Consider the following 25696-nt stretch of genomic DNA (forward strand, 5'->3'; position numbering starts at 1 on the left):
GGAGTATAAGGAGTCAAATATTGCACAGTACTCTAATGTTAATGCTCAGACATTATCAAAAATTAATCTTCCTCAACAGTATTTTTATTAAGCAGATCTTCATACTAGGCATCATCAGAGTGATGTTCTTAAACATTTTCACTGTCTTCAGCCTTATATATAAATCATCTGTCTATAAAATGGCCCACTGTATTTATTATTTCTTGCGAAAGTCCCACTAAGGGCCTGATTTTAAAAGCTCTACGTGCATAAATCCAGTGGATTTTCATGCGTAGAGTGGGTTGCGCGTGCCGGGCCTATTTTATAAAGGCCCGGTGACGCGTGTAAAGCCCTGGGACGTGTCTAAGTCCAGGGGCTTTAAAAAAGGGGTGGTCCGGGTGTGGGGCAGGGCCAGAAGCCTCCGGCACAGTGGCCATTTGCTGCTGTGTCAGAGGATTGCATGCCGGCAGGTTGCCGGCGGGTGCAAAAGAGAAGATAGAGGTCGGAGGGGCGGGGGGGTTAGAAAAGAGCTAGGGGGTGGAAAGGTTAGAGGAAGGGGAGGGAAGATTCATTTAGGGGGAAGGGATGGGGGAAGGCTGCGGGCTTCGGTGCGCACAAGGTGCACTAGGGTGCATGTTATAAAATCAGGCATCCATGTTTGAGCGTCGGGTAATGCACGCAGGTTTGAAAATCTATCCCTATATTTTTACATTTTTATCTCTTGCACTTAAAATCACTCACAGTATCCAAATAGAAAATAATCCAGAAACTTATCTCATGCAGAGTTGGTTATGTCAAAAGAACGCCATCGCTGGATAGTAATCCCTTGCAAGAGACCATTCTGCTTCAAGCCCAAGTTTTAAAAGTCAGTCATGCTACATTTTTAACCTTTGGTGATGGGGAGAGAGCGCACATAGAGAACAGTAACAAGGTCAATGTATGCAGAAACCTGCCTTTAACTGGCAGTTGATATCAGGGTGCGCATGCCGCAGCCATTAATATTCACATTTCCTGCAAACGCCATCCCTCAAGCTCAGCTCGGCCATTACAGCACCCCCAGGGAGAGGCGCATGCGAGGCCCTCAAAAAAAAACAAACAAACAAAAAAAAAACAAAAACAAGAGAACATACAGTAGAACATTTGCAAGAAATAATAAAAACAGTGGGACATTTTATAGATCAATGATCATATATAAGGCTGAAGACAGTGAAAATGATGATTCCTAGTATGAAGGTCTAACATATGCTTAATAAAAATATTGTTGAGCAGGATTAATTTTTTATGTTGTTTGATATCCACTCATTTTGATTTTGTTTTGGGGATACATTTTTGTTATTTGGAATGCTCAGAAATTGCCTTTTACAGAGCATAAAAATGGTGAATACTGAAATTACTTTTCAAAAGCCTGCTGTCTATTGGCTTACATGTTTTTAGAAACATAATGGCAGAAACAGACCATATGGCCCTCCAGTCTGCCCATCCACCCAAGTTAGCATTATAATTCCTATCACTTCCTTAGAGATCCCCTGCATTTATACCATGCTTTCTTGAATTCAGATCCTGATTTTGTCTCTATCACCTCCACTGGGAGGCTGTTCCATGCATCCACCACCCTCTCTGTAAAGAAATGTTTCCTAGGATTACTCATGAGTCTACCCCCTTTCAATCTCATCCCATGTTCCCTCATGCTAGAGCCTCCTTTCCATTGAAACAACATAGCATTCCATAATTCATACACAAGTTCTAGTAAACCTTGGAGAAACCTAGAGAAAACTAGTCTTTGCCGTTAATACCTTTGGTTGTGATACCTTTTTTTGGAACAACATAATTCAAAAAAGTTGCAATGCTTGAGTATTTCATAACACTTAGGGCACTTCTTCTGATGTAATGGTTGACTGGTAAGCTGTTACTTTCATTACAGCTAGAAAAGTCATGTAAGATTCTGTATCTTAACTCAACAATTCTCTTCTGTTTCTCTAAATTTGTTTGATATAAATTTATTAAGATATGTAATTTGATAGATATCAAATAAGAACATAAGAAATTGCCATGCTGGGTCAGACCAAGGGTCCAACAAGCCCAGCATTCTGTTTCCAACAGAGGCCAAACCAGGCCACAAGAATCTGGCAATTACCCAAACACTAAGAAGATCCCATGGAACTGATGCAATTAATAGCAGTGGCTCTTCCCTAAGAAAACTTGATTAATAGCCATTAATGGACTTCTCGTCCAAGAACTTATCCAAACCTTTTTTGAACCCAGCTACACTAACTGCACTAACCACATCCCCGGGCAACAAATTCCAGAGCTTTATTGTGCGTTGAGTGAAAAATAATTTTCTCCAATTAGTCTTAAATGTGCTACTTGCTAACTTCATGGAATGCCCCCTAGTCCTTCTATTATTCGAAAGTGTAAATAACAGATTCACATCTATTCGTTCAAGACCTCTCATGAATTTAAAGACCTCTATCATATCCCCCCTCAGCCGTCTCTTCTCCAAGCTGAGCAGCCCTAACCTCTTCAGCCTTTCCTCATGGGGAAGCTGTTCCATCCCATTTATCATTTTGGTTGCCCTTCTCTGTACCTTCTCCATCGCAACTGTATCTTTTTTGAGATGCGGCGACCAGAATTGTACACAGTATTCTACGTGCGGTCTCACCATGGAGCGATACAGAGGCATTATGACATTTTCCGTTCTATTAACCATTCCCTTCTTAATAATTCCTAACATTCTGTTTGTTTTTTGACTGCTGCAGCACCCTGAGCCGACGGTTTTAAAGTATTATCCACTATGATGCCTAGATCTTTTTCCTGGGTGGTAGCTCCTAATATGGAACTTAACATCATGTAACTACAGCAAGAGTTATTTTTCCCTATATGCAATACCTTGCACTTGTCCACATTAAATTTCATCTGCCATTTGGATAAATATGTTATATATATATAAAACTGTCAAATGTAAACTGTAAACCAAAATGCAGAAAACATACAGAAAACATTCAATTTAACACTGCACAATCCTTACAGTTAAGTCCAACTCACATTCCTTTCTGACACCCTATACTCCTTTTATGCACCAATATGATTTTCTTCCAAATACCATGATGTTAGAAGGATAATTAAATGATTAGGCATCTTCTTTCATAAGCTGGTATTATGTAATGTTTCCAATACAACATTTTCTGCACACAGTATATTACAGACTATTTAATATGAAGTCACATAAATCTGTTTCAAAACCTCTGCAGTATCTCTCAGTTAAGGATGATTTACACCATACGAGTTCAAAATACTGGTCACCTATTTATTAGTATAAAACTCCAAGACAGGTTTGACTTGGTGAAAAAGTCCCTTTGTTTCATCTCATTCACTGCTCTCAGCCAAGGGCCATTCACTTTCAATTTCTCAGGCACTAAATGCACTTTACTTATTTACTAAATGGGATAAAGATTAGAAAGATGTGGGTGATGTACAGCAATGGCAGCAGATTATCATTTCACAAAACAAAGCTAAAGTTTTAGCAGATAGATGGTAGACAAATTAAAGTGCACATGCAACACCAGCGTAAAACAACTGGGTTACCCCTTGATTATTGTATAAAGGGTAGAAGGAGCCAGAGGTGAGCTGGAGTTTTATTTTGCATATTGTGCTGCAGGAATGTATTTCCTATTTTTGATGCAAAGACTGAATCCTTGAATTTCTTATATCGAGGAAAACTAAATGTTTCAAAGATTGCTTCACAAATATCTTTTGAGATACTAGAAAAAGTGCTGGCTGGATTTTTTTTTATTTTTTCCCCAAACACCCCGTGACCTATTTCTTCAGAAATCTCTGACTATTCATCCGCTGCTCTCTTCCTTTTTATTCCCTCCCCTTTTCTTCTTTTGATTTACCTTCTTTCACACACTAAGTGCTTGACAATCAAATCGAAATGGCTCAATCATATGCCACATTTCTTGAATGCTTCTGCGCTTTCAGAAGGTACCTTTACCGAATGGCTTTCTCTCTTTGTGATTTTTTTGTGCAAGAAGCCCGACTCCTTTTAACTCTGTTGGCCTTTTGTGAAGGCCTCCTTTCATTTCTGTTCTATAATTTATTATAGTTTCACACTTTTTGGAAGTAAGGAGTATGCATCTTTTATGACAGTCAGTCACCCTTTTTTTTTTTTTAATTCTCCTCCTTTGAATCCATTCTCCAGCTGTTTATGCTGGACTCGTAATTCGCTCTTGTAAGCGTGAGGCCTCCAGCGAGATATGAGGAGGTTCAGCAAAAAAAAAAAAAAGTGCAAAGGCTTATTCAGATTCATCTTGAGAATGGTTTAGTGGAAGGAGTTCTCCTTTTCAAACATTCTCGAGAAAGACGATGGCTCTGCTAATTTTAACTGCCTACCAATTTAAAGTCGATTGCAAAAAGTCATTCATGCAATGCAACTGGCAAGTATTCTACATTTTAGTTTTAAAGCTTATTTATTTTAATTCAAGCCTATTTTGAAAATTAAGGCAGACTTATGTGCTTACATTTATACCTGCTCTGGGGCAGATGTAAATGTGTGCGCGTACATTAACGTGTGTACTTCTGAAAATTGAAAGTACGCATGTAAATGGATTTCCCTGCCCATCTCTTCCGCTCCTAGACAATTTTAAAAAGCCATTTCACCCTCTTAAATCCTTTCGAAAATTAGGCCCAATGAGTACAGTCAATATTTCAAAATTATACAAAAGAAAATCTTAGCTTTTATGATGTAAAAAGATTGTTGCCAAATCATTTTTTTGGCACACCTGAAGCAGTTTCTCTCTAACTATGCAACTAGGAACCTCCTACTAAGTATCTAATACGTTTAATCTCCTAATTCTTAATCTCAATTGTTCTTTGTTAACCACCTCCCCCTATCCTTTTTTTTTCCAGCTATCCTAGCCTCCAAGTTATTCCACCCTGTTGATTGTAGCTTTGCTCCGTGTTGTTAATGATTTGTTAAAGTTATACCCCCTTGATCTGTGTAAACCGATCTGATATGGTTATGACTATGAAGGTCGGTATAGAAAAGAGTTAAATAAATAAATACATACATAAATAAATAATTCACCTAAAGAAATAGGCATGTGCAGAATAGTCACAATTTACCTTCTCTGGAAAGGTAATTTGATTTCATTTAAATTAGCCAGTATAGACCAAATGAGACCCAGAGCTTTATTTATCAAAGGACAAGAAGGGAATTGAAGGGCAGCTGCTTAAACAGTTTTAAAAATGACTATGCAATGCAAGTATAGTTTTGAAACACTGTGTAATATACAGAGGGCATCACTTTCTTGTAAGGCAACTGAGGTATCATCTAACCTTTTGCTTATGCTGACCAAATGCATGATAGTCCTCTCAATCACTGCTATCTATCATACTTAATTAGCATCTAACACAATAAAAAAGCTCAGTTCTGAAGTGTATTAATTACTATTTACTGACTCAGTTTCCTATTATCCTGCTTTTAAGACAGCTACCATAAAAAGCCTGCCATTTCCAAGCACAACGGGGCAGTATATTTTATATGTTACTCCTGAAAGTTTCATTAATATTTAAGTTCTTGTGGCTTACAACAGCATGATGGAATATGCAGTTTCTTCCTAACTTTATGTTCAGAGGATTTGGTTAAGTTCACAGTGAGAGTACAAGACACTCTGACAGATGTACTAAAGGTTTTTTTCCCATTGTGGGTTAATGGGAAACCTATGTAATATATCAGGTCATCTGCTAGATAAGGCTGATAATTAGATTCATTTTATATTTATTAACAGAGGCTACAGTGGTCCCTGGACTCTCTGGTACCTCTCTTAAGGAGGAATGAATATCAGACACAAATCATTCTCGAAAACCCCTTTCTGGATACAAATAGTCATGGCTTTATTAGATAATCTGAGAGCAATAAGAAAAAGAAAGATGTGGAAAGTTAAAAAAAAATGTCCACACAGTTCAAAGTTTAATTTATTTTTTAAGCAAAGAACGTTCAAGCTGTCAGTATCCAGCCATAGATATTCATGTAAGTAATTTCACAGTCCCCCAACACAGGCCGTGTTTCGAAAAGACTGCGTCAGGAGGGAGCCTAGCGAAGACAGAAACATTGATATAAATGACTAGAAATAACCAAATATATATATATATATATAAAATACATATAAGTATATTCATATAGACAGGATAAGAACATAAGAATATGCCATACTGGGTCAGACCAAGGGTCCATCAAGCCCAGCATCCTGTTTCCAACAGCATCCTGTTTCTAACAGTAAGAAGAAAATTAAAATCATCCATACACAGACATATATAAGGTAAAATGTTTATATAGTGAAAAAATAATTGTAATAATTATTATATAGAGGTAAGCTTATATTTGAAAAATATTGTATAACTCCAAATGTATTTACAGACACAAGAGGGGTATCAAGCCTTCAAAAAACTTTTTTTTTAAGTGAACTCATCTACAAGAAGTAGAATACTCAGAAAAGAGACGAGGAAAATAGTAGTTTGAGCATGAAATCTGAAAAATCATAGAGAAGAAAAATTAAGCACAGAATAGGTGGGAAATAGAGAAAAAAAGTAATAAGAAACACAACTTACTCCCCCCAAAATAGGAGTTCTAAAGTAGGCTAGAGAGAAAGGCTTGGTTCTCGTAGAAAAATATAAAAGCAATCAGGTAGGAATATAAAGACCAACTTATAGTGGTGCAAGAGCACTGGTCAGAAAATGGTGAAGAGAAGAATATAATAAACCTCAGCAAATGTCACAATAAAAGATATGAACCAAAAATATAAATCACGAGAGCAAATATTAAATTGAGTCATCATCTGTGTGAAAATGTCAGTCAAAAGAGAGGGATACGGAGCACAGGGGATTGCTGAGTGAAAGTGAGTGCCGACCCGTGAAGCAAATCGAAAAAATAATAATAAAATAGCAGGCTTTTATTAGATTATCTACCAAAGGAATCTAATTCTGGTGTTCTGAACCTTCCCCTCTATCTACCTTCCCACCTTCTTCTTGTCCATTTATCTTTGAAAAGGTGCCATCCAGCAAAGCAAAACTACCAAGAGATGCTTCGAGGCCCACTTCAAAGAGCAAGGCCTTCCCTGTCTCCTAGTAGTGTTTCCAAGGTCCACCTCACATAGCATAATGATCTATGCCTGGGGCTGCTTCAGCCACCTGCTATGCTTTAGCAAGGCTGCTAGCCCTTTAGTTGTGGACTATATCCCTTGGGGAACATACCAAATCTTATTGCCTTTTCTGCCCAGAAAATGAAAGGGTCTCGCGCAATACAGATGAATCAATGCAGTAATCTATTTTCTGAAATTGTTAAAAAGAGATAAAAGAAAGAAGAATAATTAACATGTTGTGCAGCCCGGTATGCCATCCTCTCTTTTGATGTAGGATGTATGTGCCACCTGCACATACATTGCACAGCCCAATCAATGTAGTGGCACTGGACACTGCCAATAATACTGAATAAATAGGCATTATAGAAATTGCTCTGAAGTCCCTCAGCCTCCAGGATCCACTTGAATACAGCAGAAAACTGGAACCTGCTAGTGGTGACCCCTTCTGACCTGCCATTTAAGCTTTAATGTTTTGGGCTGGACAGCTAATCAAACCAGGAAAGGCTGCCAAAGACAGAAACTGGTCTTTACCCATTTGGTCTGTCTTAGAAGGCTAGATGTATAAGGTTAACCTCTCACTACTCTGGAGTGAGTCACTAGTGGAACTGCTACCCTAACTCTACCTTTGTCATTTCTAAGTGGGAAAGGAAGCTTGGGACAGCATGACTTTGAATACTGAAGCCACCACATCAGGTAGGGTGTTCCACAATATGGTTAGCAGTTTATGGATTACTTCCCTATGGGGAATTTACAGTGGCCACCTCTTCACACACCCATCCTGCCATGAAACAGGATACCAAGTATATCCAAATTTTACCCTTTCACAAGGAATATGAGCCTGGTCAGATGCATGAACAAAGCTCTTGGAACATTTCTGTTTGGCATCTAGAATATATTCCACCACCATCTATGCCAGGATCAAGACTCTCTTCCAGCTCTGCTATTAAGGAAGATTGTCACTGTGTCACTCTGGCATAAGTCTTCTATATCGATGAGGTGATGGGTCAATGCAACAGTGTCAATGTTGCCATACTACAAACTACCAATGTATGCTAAAATTGGATGCCTGACTTCACTGACTTCTGATGCAAGCTTCCAGAACAAAGGCCACTTACAAAAAGGAGTCAGCTCTCTCTTTACAGACTACTGGCTAAGGAAAGATAATTTTAGACAGCTAGATCTCCAGAAGACTTTGTACCATGAACAGACAGCTATGAATCAATATAGTGCATGTGATTCGAGTGCAGGGACTGTTCAAAGGCATGATACTATCACTATTTGTTCCCTGCAATCCTGAGACATTCTGGCAATAATGAGCTGAAAAAGAGCTGGGATAGCCCCCAAGGAACATCCGGTATCTCTGGGGACATCAAAGACTACGACATTTGGTATTTTTTATCACCTGGGAAGATCAAATTGTAAGACCAATGAACTGATAAGTTAAAAAAATTGGTGTTTTTTACCAAATGGGAGATCAAAGGACTGGTACAGAAATGCCTTTGAATATCCTAACTTGCAGAGAGATATATAAAGCATAGCGTTTGCTTATTCTAATTAGATGAACAGAGAAGAACAGAGAGTGAATAGCTGGTTCTTTTCCAGAATGTCCAGGCCTGTAAAAGTCCTCTGGATTTCCTATGAATGCTGGCTTATATGAGGGAGGTGCTTGTTCTTTTGTTCTTTATTATTCTAAAATAATACATAGGGGTAGATTTTAAAAGGTTGCGCGCAGGCGTACATGCGTGTGCGATACCCAGCGCGCGCACATGTACAGCTGATTTTATAACTTGTGCGCGCAGGCGCGCGCACAAGTTATAAAATCCAGGGTCGGCGTGCGCAAGGGAGTGCAGAATTGTGCACCTTTTGCGCGCCGAGCCTCACAGCCTTCCCCCTTTCCCTCTTAGCCCGCTCCAAAATTGAAGCGACCTGGGAGGGAACTTCCCTTCCCCCTAACCTGACCTTCCCTCCCTCTTCCCTTAACCTTTCCCCCCCCAGCCCTACTCTAACCCCCCAAAATATTTGTTTTACGTTTTGCGCCTGCCGGCCAATTGCTGGCACACAATATCTGACACAGCAGCAAATGGCAGCTGTGCCAGGAGCCACTGACCCTGCCCCCAGACCGCCCTGGACCACCCACACCGCACCCCCTCCCCTTTTTGCAAGCCCCGGGACTTACGAACGTCCCAGGGCTTTAGGCCCGGCACGCATAACCTTTTGAAAATCCGACCCATAATGTTCTATCTTTATTTCTGTCTGTCTCCTATTTACCTGTATTGATTTATGAACAGTTTACTGTGATATTGTATTTAATGTTAATATTACTTTGCAGATTTATTATCCATATATTTACAACATTTAGTAAACTAAGTTTTGTTTTGCATTATTTGTTTCTGCGTGTTCTATGACATAATATAAAATATACCCCCACACGACCACCGTGCACACTGCCATGTGCTAGGATCTTGCTGTAAGGTTCTGTCTCAGGCAGCTCAATACAAACTCTCAAGAGTTCTGCTACCAAAGCACATTTGATTGGTAGTTAATTACCTTAACTCCTGCTAAATTGCCATTTTGTTTGTTCAGAGGGTCCCTCAAAGGTGCAACGTAGCCATGATGGAGGACAATTCCAGGAATGTGATGCTTTAAGTCATGCTGCCCTCACTCCATTCTTGTGACCATTTATCTGAACACCATGCATATCAAATCCAAAATAAGAAATATTAGAGAATAGCTCAAAGTCAGTGTTGGATATGGGGTGGGATGGAAGCGCAACCATATAGATGCATTGTTAAATCTTTATAAGAACAACTGCTAGAACACTACCTACTTGGCTGCAGTAATGATACTGGGACATACTCACTGTGGACAAAGTCAGGTGACGCAGGAATACATAGCTCATCAAAATCTTCTAGTATACAAATGCCAGATTCCCCAATAGTGACCACATACATTTCAGTGTTGCCTTGCTGGCAATAAAATGGATAAGTGATCCAAATTATCAACATAAGAAAAACATAAGAATATGCCATACTGGGTCAGACCAAGGGTCCATCAAGCCCAGCATCCTGTTTCCAACAGTGGCCAATCCAGGCCATAAGAACCTGGCAAGTACCCAAAAACTAAGTCTATTCCATGGTGTTGGTGGATGAGTCCTGGGTATTGTCCACCACCAATTAGTTTAGCAATAGTTTTCTATGAACAGCTGAGTGTTGCTCACAAGGAAGGAATATGTTTGAGCTACATTTACATACAATGGAGGTAGATTTTTGTTTTGTTTTGTGGACATCTTAAAAACCAGATCCATTTGTATCTCATGAGGACTAGAGGTGGGCCACCATTGCCATATACCATTAGACAAACATTTCAAACATTTCCTGATTTGAAATGCTAACACTGTTTAAGATTACATTTCTATTAGTATGATTTACTCAATGTTTCATTTCCCAGAATATTTGCAGTTAACTATTGACTGCCTATATACCTCCTAACACGCCATTAATTTCTAAAGAGTAACTTGGAAAAATTGGTTCTCCTGAAGAAAGTCACTGGCAACTATAAACGAACTAACATACAACATAATTGCTTGTGGAAATTATTCTAGAGACTTTTCTAGGGAATGCAGTATAACTAAGATAATTGGTAAAAAAAAAAAAATATATATTGTGGATACTAATTATACAAATAAAGGAATCTAAAATACCTTTGAATTATGCAGATTTTTGGTTATTTCTTATGTCAGTCATACATGACACTATTTTGTTATAGCTCACAAACTTAGGGGGGGATTTATGGAGCTGTGATATTTTACTCCACCTGGGTGGAATATTGCACGGCAGGCAATGCTAGTCCTCTTGCTGAAAGACCCATAGGATTCCACAGTTTTGTGAGAGCCCCGATTCCTCAATTAGGTGTAGCTGACCTAGAGCTGCCATACAAAATGAAATTACTAATGGGATTGAGAGTTTACAAACAGAAATACAGTCCCTAGCCAGAGACATCTTACAGAAATCATGATCTTGTTGTGAACTAGTACTGGAGGCCTATCCACTTCCTACAAACACTTATGTTAATCTAACAGCACACTTCTTTGAACTTTACTAATTGCATGCAGTACAGACAAAAGACAATTGGCCATTTCCTGATCCCTTCCCTCCTAGGGGCGACCACTTTGAATTCAGAACTACAAATGTTTCTTAATGTTAATATATCCTAGTACAACTTCCTATGTCAAGTGCTGACATGTGTGTGTGAAGGGCCAAGGAACAGGCCCACCTGAAATAAGACTATCACTTTTATTCTGATGGCCCAAGGCTTTAAACTGCTTTAATTGCCTTAGTTCCCGTGAACCTTTTTAAATTTGCCATTTGCAGTACGTTCTCTACACATTCCACAAATTGCAGCCTATCCAATGAAAATAGGACTGGGATAACCTAGGTCTGAATGTTTAGGAATGAAACTGATATGCATAATTATTATTGCAGTTACATTTATTTTCTTTGTCTTATGCCTTGACTATCAATGTGTAATAAGTCTCTACCATAAGTCTGCCACCAGTTTTATGGTTTCTACATGGCATTGATCTCATCTCCTGTTGCTACTGAACTTTCTGATCTCTACTCAGAAAAGAAGCTTTTAGACTTATTATCTTACTTCCCCCTCCCCCAGAAGAAAAAGAATTCCAGATCTTAAATGAGACTAGCCCAGAGCCTCCACCCTTCATAGTTCTAGCCTAATCAACTGCTCCATGGGCTCATCCTGCATGGGACCAACCTAAGAAATGGAATGGAGACCAGTTGTATTGGAGCTTGGAACATATATTGTCATACTATATGTAACAAAGGAGGGAATGTTAGGGTGTATTGAGAGAATTTTCTATGAAGCTAGGCTAGTTTGATGGCGATGAAATAGAAAGATAAAAGCAGCATAAATATAGCATAATGAGATTGCACTAATCAGACTTATAAACATAGTCAAGGCTGTGAAATGATAAAGTATGCGGCAGCGCACGCATGTTATAAAATCGGGCGTAGATTTGTTTGTGCCAGGTTGCGCGAACAAATCTATACCCGCGCGCATGTTATAAAATCTGGCCCATAATGCCAACCAGTTGGAAAATGTTATATAAATCAACTAACCCATTAGTGTAAGTTTAGAGGTGGTGACATATTTAACAGAGTGTAACGGCTCAGAATAGCTGAGCTAGCTGTTACTCTACAATGCTTGGTAAGCAATGCTCCTTATAAGATATCTTATAATAAAACAATTTTTCTCTTATTGGCTGTTAGTAATCAGTGTTGAGGGTGCTGGTAAATCTAGGGAGGCAACAATCTGTGAAGTTTTAGATGTAGAAAAAGCAGGTGCAATAAATATCCACTGACAATTTTCAAAACTGAAATTAGAGACACTTTCTTTCAAAATTGGTGAAAAGTACTCATGGACCATTCACATGCCCATATAGCTTTGAAAATTGCCCCTATATTTGTGCTTGTGTTGAATTTAGAATTTTTATTTTTTTTTTAGAGACGGCATTCTATGTTTATCAACAAAAAATGGATCAATGGAATCCACATTCAGTGGAAGTGGAGGAGACAAAAACTGGATTAGAATTTTAAAAGTATAGGATAGACATCTAGGTTCTATAGCGGTGAAGAAATGAAAGACTGAAATCAGCTGAGTTGTATATATGGGGGAAAGGGTACACTAGATGTGTCTTATGGTCCTTCTCCATTGTCATATTCTATAACAGTGGTACAAACAGGAATATGGTAAGGACAAAAGAAAAAGTGGAAAAATAAAGCACAACCTAGTAATATTGCATGCTTTGGTGTAGTAGACAGGTTAGTACTAGCATCTATGCAGAGACCAACCAGGTAGTGCCAAAAGGTTAGTAATGGCCAGGCACTATCTAGAAATACCATGAAGAATTAGGAGGCTGGATGTTCAAGCAACAATCCCACTAGTTTTCATAGCTGTCATATTATTAGAAAGCTTGGTGGTAAGACTTTAGGTCTTGGAGAGAGATGGACTATGTATGGGATCTAGTATGATCATCTAGAAGAGTAGAGAACAATGAGAAAGCTTTTAAAATCATACTTGGTTAAGAAGCTACAACATTTCTACACCTGACAGTGGAGCTATATGCTTGTAGTATGGACAGGAATAACTGGGCAGACTGGATGGGACAACTGGTCTTTTTCTGCTCTTGAATCTCTTTCCCAAATTCTGATCTCTTAAACTCCCACAAGGAAACTTTGAAGTCAGTAGAACAGAGGATAAAGGAGCCTGTTGAAAGGCTCAGACTGACATGCACAAGACTTTGCACACTCAGCAGATCTGGCTCTAAAATACGAAATAAGTTACCTCAAACGCTGTGCCTGAAAACCTATTATCTAATCTTCCAGAACAAAAAAACACATCAAAGCTTAGCCAGGCTTTCTCCTAGACTCCACAGCAGACACTCATCCTCTACAACTTACCCAATAAATTCTTTCCAACCAAGATTTCCTCAAGGTTCACCAAATTCCTAGCTACCTCAATTTAGTATCTCAAACTGTGTTAGCTTATTTCTTCAAAACGTATATGCAGTTTCTACCCCACTGCTCTCATGTCCTTATTTCTATTTAATGTAATTTACTTCTTATTTATTTGCAAGCCACTTCATATGTGGATATCATTTATTTATTTTCAAGTATTTATATGCCACCATTCCATGGCTCTTGACAACTTACAATAAAAACATATATAAAAGTAACAAAAGAAATATTAACAAAAGACAAATACAACAATTAAAAAATGGATTTAAAACATACTTGTATGCATCTATTTCTTATGTTCACAATGCCTTGATACTATTTAATCTGCCTTGAAACTACCCTTAGGAAAAGTAGGAATATCAGAAGTTTAGAAATATTGTTGTGCTCACAAGTTTACATATCCCTGGCAGAATTTGTAACGTGTAGCATTTTAAGAAAACTTGAGTGATCAGACAAAACACGTCTGTTATTTTTAAAGTTTTCAAATTACTGTATATACTCATGTATAAGTTGATCTCATGTATAAGTCAAGGGTATTTTTTTGAGCACTAAAATCAAGAATTATCTGTCAAGGCCAAAACCTAGGGGGCTTATGAAATGGTGAAATCATTCCAAGAAAAACCAACAACGTAAGAAACCTGCTTTTATTTATTTTTTTAATAGCAGAACAAACATTATTTAAGAAATATCCATACTGTATGAATCCTTTCCTCCCTCCCCTATGGCCACCCCCTCCTGTTTGACTCCTTCCCCCCTCCCGATTCCCCAAATCACCCGCTATCTGGACAACAATGGCACTTGCATTTGCTCAGGAACATCTTTCCTCCTCCCCCGCAGTCTCCCAGTGTAGCGATAGGACAGCTTCTTCCCCACAACTCCTCCGGATTCATTAAGTCAAATGCTCGCTGCTGCTATGAGGATGACGATGAACTTGTGGTCACTCAGGTGTGTCCTCCCTCCTCCCCTGCGGGGACCCAGTGGCATGTTTTGAACCATGTGACACTGGCTTCGGAGAGGAGAGAACGTGCCTGCAGATGTGCAAGTGCCGTCGTACCAGTATTATGTGGATTGATCCGTGGATAAGACAACCGCAATTATGAGGACCAGTTTTGGGGGGTAAGGTAAAATTTTTCAATATATACATGAGTATATACAGTAAACTATTATGCACAATCATTAAACAAACCACAGCAGGAAACAATAAAATGGCCCTGTTCAAAAGTTTACATATCCTTAGTTCTTAATATCATGTATTGTCCCTTTTTGCATCAATGACGGCTTGCAGAATTTTGTTGTGAATGAGGCTGGTAAAGCTGCCCATTCTTCTTGGCAAAAATTATTTGGTTGTCTAGCATGAACCGCATGTTTGAGCTCTCCCCACAGTGGCTCAATGATTGTTGAGGAAAGGAGACTGTGATGGCCATCAGAACCTTCACTTTTTTCTGCTGCACCCACTGAAGAATTGACTTGGCCTTATGTTTAGGATCATTGTCATGTTGGAAAGTCCAAGTGTGCCCCATGTGCAGCTTCCTGGCTGATGAATGCAAATACTCCTCCAATATTTTCTGATATGATGTTGAATTTATCCTGCCATCAATTTTGATTAAATTCTCTATGCCATTGTAGCTCTTCCCACCCTCTCCAAAAAAAAAAAAAAACAAACCAGCACAGATTCACCTCCATGCTTCACAGTAAGGATGGTGAGCTTCTCTTCATAGTGTATTCCACAGTTTGAGCCCAGCTAATGAAATGGTTCTTTCCTTTACTTGGTTCAAATGGCAGAATTTACAGATGGGATGGCCAGCAGGCCTTTGTGTTTGCAGATCTTAAACTTCTTTGTGGTTTATGCAACCGAATTGCCGCGTTTAACCAATCTGTTTGGTCACCATATATCAGTTTGTGTAGTATATAAAGTACTTTGAATTGAATAAGATATTTTATTGGGAGCCAATGCAGGCTTTTCAAAGTTGGTGTTATGTGATCACTTTTTTTGCTTCCTGTTAGAACCCTGGTTGCTGCATTTTGCAACACTTGTAACAGAAGGATTGTAGAAGACGGCAAGCTGAGCAAGAGTGAATTGCAGTAATCGGTACTGGAAAAAATTAGTAACTATAGAACTGTTCTAAAGTAACTCTGAATTAATAGAGGCTTTAGTCTGAGAGTCAAGAGTTTACTGTAACTCTCTCTTAGTTTATTTGATATGTGTTTCTTAAAGTTAAATTCAGTATCAATAATTATTCCGAGGTCTCTGGCATTATCAGTTGGTTTAATTATGGTATTGTCTTGAAGCGATAAATTTATTTGTCTTGCATTTGTGGGTCTCCTTTCTTTTTTTTGTCAAAATAATGTTTATTAATAACAAAGGAACAGCGTCCACCAATAAACAGGTACATATATACAATAAAAATACGAACATGGATCGTGCCATTAGCACCAAAATTTGTGGCAGCATGTACCCTCATTAATTTGTTTTTTGGTGTGGAAAATAACCTACTCCCACCCTTTCACTACCCACCCCCACTGTAGGCCACCATCCACAATCAAACCACACACAACCACCATACCTACCCTACTCCCTACCCGACTCACCCCCTTCCCTACCCCACTTACTTGGAGGACCATGAACGTGTAACCATTGTAAATAAGCCCATCCTGAAACTCCAATACTAGGACTCATAATACTCCAATACTAGGACTCACTAAGGGCCCACCCAAAGGATCTGCCCCTATGTGGACTCCTTAGTGAGACTTATGAGTCGTGGGTTGTGAGCCAGGGAGTAGAACCTATTAAATGTGTAAGTAAATTAAAAGTAAAATTGATAGCATATCATGGAGAATTTATGTTTTAAATGTTATTGATGTTGTATGCATCTCAGCTTATAAAAATGGCATGTAGTAATCTGGTTGCTATAGGTCAGGTAGATATGCTGGGATGGGTAAAAGAAAATTAAGAAGGCTAGGGAATAGATTATTGGTTCCACTTGACAAGGCTGATAAAGTGGATGAGAATGAAAAATTGGAAATAACTTGAATATAGGATATATGAAAGTAAGATCAGAGATGGCTAAGGAATATTGTATTAAAGATATAATTACTGAGAATAATTACTGAATCATGACATTGTGAGCATGACTCTGTATTACTGAATCAATTAAGTCCACCAGAACTCTGTTATATGCAGAAGGCTCAGGAAAACAGGTGTAGGGGCATTATTAGTAATCTATAGATGATTATTATCAATAAGCACTGTGATCTTCAACCTCCTATGCAAGCTATGTTAACACTGGTAAGGTCCTGGTTTGTTAGGTATATTCACCACCAGAAGGGACAACATCCTGCATCACAAGTTTATGAGAGCATTTCATGGCTATATATTTGCAATATGATAAATTGCTAGTTGTAGGAGACTTCAAAGTACATGTTGATACTGTTGATACCGTTGTGACGGTACCCACCTTAATGACGGTATAGAAAAGACTTAAAATAAATAAACTACTGAAACAGGCAAATTAAATTTTAGCCCACATGTCTATGTCAGAGTTTGTACAACAGATTCAGATTCAAACACACAGAGCTGGGAATACAGTACATCTTTTGTTTCAATATATGAAGTGGACTGGCTGTACTACTTGCTATTGTACCTTGCAATTTTCATGGTCCAGTCATTTTTTGGTGTTATATCAATTGACAAATTATACAGTGAGTATTAATGGTCAGCCGAGTATTGGACCGAGAGACATTTTTTAACAAATAGGAGCCTAGTACTCATTTTAAGTTAAAGGAACCAACTACATCACATAATTTGTGCAATAACTGGTGTAATTCCTTAAGTGGCTTCGAGGAGACAATCTACTCTAGAAATAATTGTAAATGAGCACTGTGTATACAACCAGTTTTAATGGAATGAAGAAGAAAGTTGAAGAAATTAGTAAAAAATTGTGATAGTTTAAGTTATTAAATACTTATGCCCCATGTGCACCAACTAGCATAATTAGGAGATATTCCCCTGTAAGGGCACTTAGATCCTAGGAACAAAATTTGCTTTGCATACCAGCTGCACAAGATTGTAAACTGCAGACGGTACTCTGTAGGGCATTGTTCCTACAGATTTATGTGCTTTATCAGATAGGTTATTTAGAAAGCATACTGCTTTTAATATTTTAAAGAGTTTTAAGATGTAATGTTATAAGATTTTGGGGACATTGTTTTGTGTTTTCATTATGAATGGATGCCTTCTATCCGCATTGAATGCATTGTAGAGACTGTGGAATACACTAACCTGGGTAGCCATAACCAGCTCATTGCAAAGGTGAAGGGTAAGTTGCACGCAATCAATACCCAAACTCAACAACAGAGGTGGACAAATTGGTGTGAAATTGGCCACAACTTTATTGTGGGAACAGCAATACAATAGAAACTGAACCATAACAGATATTATCCCAGCCAGGCATCACCCGGCAGGCAGTACATCTCCTCAGGCTCACCGCTGGCAAGCAAAGCCTCATCCTTCCTCACTATAGTCATACCGGGATACCTGCTGCATACAAACAGAGTGATTGCCCAATCGATTGGGGACATCTGATCTGCTGCCACTCCGGAGCTATCCAGAACTGACAGCAGACAATGCCTAGCAGAATAGCTGCAAATGTACCGGGCAGGTATCCTGCCCCCAGCTGCAACAAAACAAGAAGCACATAATGACAGAGGTGACTTCATAACACTGAACACTAACTGCTTGCCAATAGTGCTGGGTGGGTGGGAGGGACGAAGCAGCAACAGTGTGGAGAAGTAGGGGCAAAAGGGACGACTTAGTGTCTCTGAGTCCTGGGCTCAGCTCCTCCGTGCTGCAGGGACCATACTTCCACCCAACCCCATGGATTCAAACAGCCCAATTGGTTGCCTTGGGGCCGCCCCCAACCTCAACTGGTTCCTCCCCAAACCTACCTTTGGCTCAGTTCTTCCCTGATCGCCCCATGTAATGTGGGACTCTCCCCCCATAGGCCCAAGATGAGTGCTTGCTCCAGGCATTGTTGTGATCACATCATGGCGTGGTAATGACGGCATGCATCGACGTACTGTTGGCTCACCATTGATGTCACCATGAGCGCCAACGCCACAAAGCCTAGACTGTTGCCACCCTGTAGGCAAAGCCCTGCCCCAGTGAGTGCGCACTCTGACCTACCCCCTGCTATATAAATAATAAATTCTCATGCTTTATGCTGGTCTTCCTTCAACTTGCTGCATTCTTCTTTAATTAGAAGCATGTTAAGTCATGTTAAGCAGATACTCTCCATATATACTTCTCAAAACCTTCATCTGAAAACTGAAAATCCTCAAAGGCATCTGTAGCTGCTGCTGTTTCTCAGATAATCTCCTTCTGAAGTCCACAACCAGCCTAAATTATGTGATAACTAGAGCTGTCACACTAAATAAAGGTTTAATTTCATCCCACACCAAGAATCTGTTCCAATAGGACAGCTAAATGCACTTTTCCCATCCATTATGCAGATGTGACAGATGAAAGAAATTATCTGAGCACATATATAAATGCTTGCAATGCACATTTGCTAAATCTAAGTTAATAAAGAAATAAAAACATCAAACAGGAGAATCCTTTCCACCTGCACAAGCATGAAACATGTTGACATATTACAGAAATGGCTGCATCTTTTATTTGATTTTCAAGCAAGTGCCAACTGCATCCTATTTAGAACATTTCAGAAATCCTGGATTTGACATGGTTGCTGCTTGTAAGGCTTCCAGAAATTACTGATTGCATGAAGGTTTCTTCTTAACTCTGGCTTCCATCCCTGGGGAAAAATAGGAGCAGAAAGAGTGCAGGCAAAGGGACAGAGCTCCATGCATTTTTAAAAGTGCAATCAGAAATGCTGACATTTAGAAATCTACCCAGATTGAAGAAGTCAGAGTGTACTGGATTCTTCTATTCATGAAAGCCAGACTCTTCCATACAATATTTTAAAAAAACACCCCCCCGCCCCCCCCAGTGCTGTAGATGAAGCACAGTCAGCAGCTGACTGTGGTATTGTATCAACACTACAGAAACCAGTGCATGGAACAGTTTGCATTATATATGACAAAAAAAGATTGGTGATCAGGAACTATTATTTACCCCAGCTCTTTCATGTCATTGTATTTAGTCTTTTGGATTTAAAAGAAAGCTTTACCTTATTTTCTTTTTTCATAAGAAAGCAAAATAAGTTTTTCCCCCCTTCTTTTAATTCTTTAATCCCAAAAGATTAAGACTATCTTAACATTACATCCTGTTGCGCTGGAAGTGGACCCTTGGCCTGGCGAAGGATTGGTACGGCCCTCTGAGGGATCCCAGAAGGAGCCTGCCGCCAGGAGGCGAAGCACACGAGGAGGAACTTCACCAATAACGGTCCGGGGGCTCTGCGGGTTGAGCCCTTGGATTCCCAGACCACCTGGGAGTCTCCTGGAGAGATGACGGAGAGGTGTGTACACCAAGAGAAGAGAGGTGCGCGGCTGTCGGAGAACATGCAAGCTAGACCGGAACAGAGAGTACCGGAGACCACATGTACGAGGCAGGAACTGAAGGTCCTCTGGGCAGGGTAGGCAGCGCCTAGTAGGGATGTGAATTGTTTTTTTGACGATTTAAAATATCGTCCGATATATTTAAAATCGTCAAAAATCGTTAGGGCCACGATACAATACCAATTCCCCCGATTTATCGTTAAAAAATCGTAAATCGGGGGAAGGGGGAGGGCAGGAACTTACTTACTTGCCCTAAACCAATGGCAGGAAAACCGGCACACTAAAACCCCCTAAAACCCACCCCCGACCCTTTAAATTAAATCCCCCACCCTCCCGAACCCCCCCCCCCCCAAATGCCTTAAATTACCTGGGGGTCCAGCGGCGGTCCGGTACTGACCTCGGCCTGCCTCTGACCTCACTTGGACAGATTACCTGGAACCTCTGCTTGCCTTTAACCACGTTTGGACTGATTCCGGGAACTGACCCTTGCTTTGGCTGACCACCCTCAGATGGATACCCTGGCTTTGACCCTTGCGCTCAATTCAGACACTCTCTTTGCTCCTCCTGCGACCACCAGGTCCACTTGCCTTGATGCTGTCTGCGGCCTTCCTCAAGCCAGACCACTAGGCGCTAGAGATGTGAATCGTGTCCTCGATCGTCTTAACGATCGATTTCGGCTGGGAGGGGGAGGGAATCGTATTGTTGCCGTTTGGGTGTTTAAAATATCGTGAAAATCGTTAAAATCGTGAGCCGGCACACTAAAACCCCCTAAAACCCACCCCCGACCCTTTAAATTAAATCCCCCACCCTCCCGAACCCCCCCCCAAATGCCTTAAATTACCTGGGGGTCCAGTGGCGGTCCGGAACGGGCTCCTGCAATTGAATTGTGTTGTCTTCAGCCGGCACCATTTTGCAAAATGGCGGCCGCAAAATGGCGGCGGCCATAGACCAACACGATTCGACTGCAGGAGGTCGTTCCGGACCACCGCTGGACTTTTGGCAAGTCTTGTGGGGGTCAGGAGGCCCCCCCAAGCTGGCCAAAAGTCCCTGGGGGTCCAGCAGGGGTCCGGGAGCGATCTCCTGCCGCGAATCATTTTCCGTACGGAAAATGGCGCCGGCAGGAGATCGACTGCAGGAGGTAGTTCAGCGGGGGTTCTGGACCACCGCTGAACGACCTCCTGCAGTCGATCTCCTGCCAAAGCAAGGGTCAGTTCCCAGAATCAGTCCAAACGTGGTTAAAGGCAAGCAGAGGTTCCAGGTAATCTGTCCAAGTGAGGTCAGAGGCAGGCCGAGGTCAGTACCGAGTAAGAGTCCGAGGAGATACTACCTGGGTAGCGGAACGTGGAACAAGACTCAGGAACGAAGGAACTCAGGAACAGATGCTGGAACACTGGAACAGGCACAGGAACACCGGAATGCAGGAACAAGGAATGCAGGAACACTGGAACAAGACCAGGAACAAGGACGGCAACTAGCTTCACTCGAGGTGACGATCCATTTGCCAAGGCAAAGAGTGAGAGGCTGAGCCCTGCCTTATATGTAGGGCTCAGGTGATGTCATTGACGGATGCCGCGGAGCGGTTTCCCACCACGGCGCCTTTAAAGGTTGGCCTATTGTGCGAGCGCGCGCCTAGGGGCAGGGCTGAGGAGGCTGAGGCCGCAGAGCCCTGATGCGAGCCACGCTGTGAGGCCTGGGAGCTGGAAGGAGCCGGAGACGTGGGCGCCGGGCATCTGGGGAGCCGGAGACGTGGGCACCGGGCATCTGGGGAGCAGGTGACTCGCTGCGGTAGCCAGCGAGGAGGGACTGGGACTCCCGGACTTAGTAGAGGTGAGCAGGCCCGGCAGTGGCCTTAGCGCAGCCGAGGTGCATAACAAATCCAAAGGGTAAAACACACTATTATCATGACAGGTCAAAACTGGTGCTTCTTACTATCAAAAAGAGGTCTATGTTAGAAAAAGAAGATATTTAAAAATTATAAACTATAGACTAAAATGTCTTACTTTACCCAGCATCAAAGAAAATGATAATAAATACATAGTCCGATACAATGCTGTACAAGGTACTCCTGGGGGAATTCTGCGCACAAACTTTTAAAATTCTGCACACAAAATTTTAAAATTCTGCAAACTTTATATTGGTCAAAATAACACAATATAGAGCACAGTCTGCAGAAATAACTTAACATGCAATACAGACCCCTTGGCCAGACCTCTTTCACTCTGCCTTCTCAGGCTCTAACTTCTCCATTCTCCACTATCTCTCCCCCGCCCCTCCAGGCTCAACCCCTTCCCTCTAACCTCCACCCTCCAGCCCTCTTCTCTTAGAATTTGACCACTCTCTCATATAGCCTTTCACACAGGCTCCTTCTATCACGCGCAAACATGCACACTTCACACAAGCACCCTCCCCTCTTTCACACACAACCCTTAAACAGGTTTCCTCTGTCCGTCTCTCGCACACACCCCTTCATACCGGCTCTCTTGGGCACATACCTTCCTCACATAGGCTCCTTCTGTCCTTCACTCACACACCCTCAAACAGACTCCCTCTCTCTTATGCACACACGCTACCCACTCACACAGGCTCCCTTCTCCCTTGCCAAAACACACACACACACACTCACAAAGACTCCCTTTCTTTATTGTATATACCCCTCTCCCCTTACATAGGCTCCATCTCTCTCTGGCAAATATGTACTCACGCAGGCTCCTTCTCTCTCTTGCACACACAAACACCCCTGCACATGGGCTCTCTCTCACACACCCTCACAAAATTCCTCACTCACACATACCATTACTCAGACACAAAGGCTCCAAATCTCTCACACACCCTCCTGTGCCTGTCATTCTGCACATGCACACTAACACTTAACATGCCATGCCAATGCTACTTCTCAGCCACGACCTGCTCGCGATCCACCAGCACCTCCCTTGTCTTCAGCCATGAGTGGGATGAGCTCCGCTCGTGGCCCACCTGGGCCTTCCTCAACTTTGGCAGGGAACGGGATGAACTCCGCTTGCGGCACACCGGTGCTTTCCTAGTCTTCAAGCTGCAAATGGGATGGGCTATGCTCGCAGCCCACCGGGTCTCTTTCCACTTTGGCTGTGAAGGGTATAGGCTCTGCTTGCGGCCTGCCAGGCAGCTTAAACTACTGTGTAAAAAAAGTAATTCTATGCAAGAGTGGAATTCTGCGCAAATTCTGCACTCCGAAAAAGCACAGAATTTCCCCAGGACTAACAAGGTCAACAGAGATAAGTCAATGCAAGTATATAATGAATACTTAACATTAGTGACACAGGTACAACAAACATGACACAGTATTAATATGCCTACAAGTGTGTACATTTACCTTGCATCTAAATATGGCTTACAAAATACTGTACTTAGATTATGAACATTTTAGCAGCAATATTTTTTTCACAGTGAGTTGAATGGTCATATGAAAGGCCAAAACAATAGAGTACAGGAAAAAAGTGGGAGGACTGTAAAGGTAAGAAGAAACTAAAGGTACCAAGCAAGCAACATAACTAATATGCACAAGAAATTTCTGAAGCAATTTTAACTCACATAATATAGAAGTGCTTTACATACACAATATATCAAGCTGATCAGTGCAGAGATTATCACAGCCCAAAGACTGCTTTTCAGCCTTGCACTGTTATCCATGTTTCATACTAGACATATGCACTTCCAGTATTCTGACACATATGATGTGTGTGCCAAATAGGTACCTATCTATAGCACTGTCTAAACATGCAATATAATTTAAAATGCTCATCTTTCCTAGCAATATACTCTAAACATGCTAAATATAGGATCCCTTCTTCATAAATCTATGAAGCCTTTTTATAGACTTGAGTGGATATCTTAAATTTAATTTCTTTACTTTATGCAAACAGACCAACAGTCCCTTATGATCATAAACTTATGAATATATGTCCCCTGAAAAATGCTTTATCAGATCTGATTATTCAAAGTAAAGCTCCATAATTCTGATGCTCCTAGAGAACTTTTGTCAGTCTCTATCTAATACTTCTTTAATAATGTAAAATAAAAGTCAGCAAATAAATTGTGGATGATTCCAACATCTTGAATCAAAGGAGAGTAAACATATGCCTCTAAAAACTTCAAAATAAATTCTTGACAGAATGAGTATTAAAAAATAAAATGTTCTAAATACTTGGAGATTTCTTGCTTATCTTAAGACAGATCAAGATCAATGTCCTGAACAGAAAGTAACATCAAGTGGACACAAAGAGGTATGTTGTCATACTTTTTCCTGGTGGATATATGGCAAGAACTACGCCCTACCAAAGTTGATTATACATCTGTTACTCATAGGCTTATAGTTCCAACTCTGGCAAAGTGATCATACTTGAGACTATGATTTCATCTAGAGCCAGTCACTGTGTAACAGGCCTATTACATCTACATCTTTATGACTCCAAACCTCTACTAAGTCGAACTATAATAATGTCCTTTTGAAAGATAATGCTTTCTACACAGAAAATGAACAGGCTATAGAGAAATTTAGTTATACTAGTTAATTTCCTATCCTTGAGTCCTATTAGACCAGTCCAGACAAGTGAGTTTTACTCCATACTCCCACACCCCCCAGCTGTTAGAGACAGAGGACACACCTTTTTCTACATAATTTCAACACTGGAGGGAAATGCGCAGTGGGATCCTTGCCAGTAACCTTCTGTGAAAGCAATGGAGCAAGCCCATAAACCAATAGTACCGTTACTTTTGCCAGGAGAATAAAACCTCCATCAGTATAACCTAGGCAGGAGGAGAGAGATAAGGAAAAGGAAGCAGAACAGATGACATGGAGTATCCTTATGGAGGAATACAATCCTTATGCCTTCCAAATGATAAGCAAAGAGAGAGAGAGAGAGAATGAAATACATATGTACAGTCTCTCTGTGTTCCTGTGTGGGTCCTAGACTGGACTCAAGAAAAAAAATTAACATGAATGCCTGCATTTTCCCTTCCTTATCATCCTGCTAGATCAGGCCAGACAAGTGAGAATTATTTAAGCCTAGACTAGTCTGGGTGGGTGGAAGACAATACTGTTCTGCCCCAAATGCAGATTTGCCTTGACTTGTAAGTCCAGACTGTGTTTAACAAAAGAATGCAAGAATGAACAGGCGGCTGCTTAGTGACTGGACAGAATTCCTACCACAATGCTCGGCTCTTCGTGGAATGAGCACGGAGCACCTCTAGCACCTGTCAGCAGGCCTGCTGCAGTCTTACCAGGTTCACATACCAAGGTGGTCTTGGCTAATCCAGAGCTACTAGTATCACTATGGACAAGTGAACCTCTATCCTTTTCATAGTCCTGCTCATGAGAGGCCAAGGCAAGAAGACAAAGAAACCAGTCCTTTGGTCATAGAAGAATCAAGGTATTTATCCCACTGGATGCTATTATTTCTGAAGAATGAAGAACCCATTAACTTTGGAATTCTTGCCAATGGGCCATAAAGGAAACTAATTGGAAACTAATTCTCATTTTCCAGGATCCAGAATGTTTCT

General features: G+C 40.8%; 1 protein-coding gene across 3 annotated transcripts in view; it reads right to left on the reverse strand.

The window, feature by feature from the left end:
* The window catches only part of TRPS1 (transcriptional repressor GATA binding 1), a 504317-nt gene that overhangs the window by 132311 nt on the left and 346310 nt on the right, over positions 1-25696 (reverse strand). The window lies entirely within an intron of this gene.

Source organism: Rhinatrema bivittatum, chromosome 2 (assembly GCF_901001135.1).
Source record: "Rhinatrema bivittatum chromosome 2, aRhiBiv1.1, whole genome shotgun sequence".
NCBI classification, from domain to species: Eukaryota; Metazoa; Chordata; class Amphibia; order Gymnophiona; family Rhinatrematidae; genus Rhinatrema; species Rhinatrema bivittatum.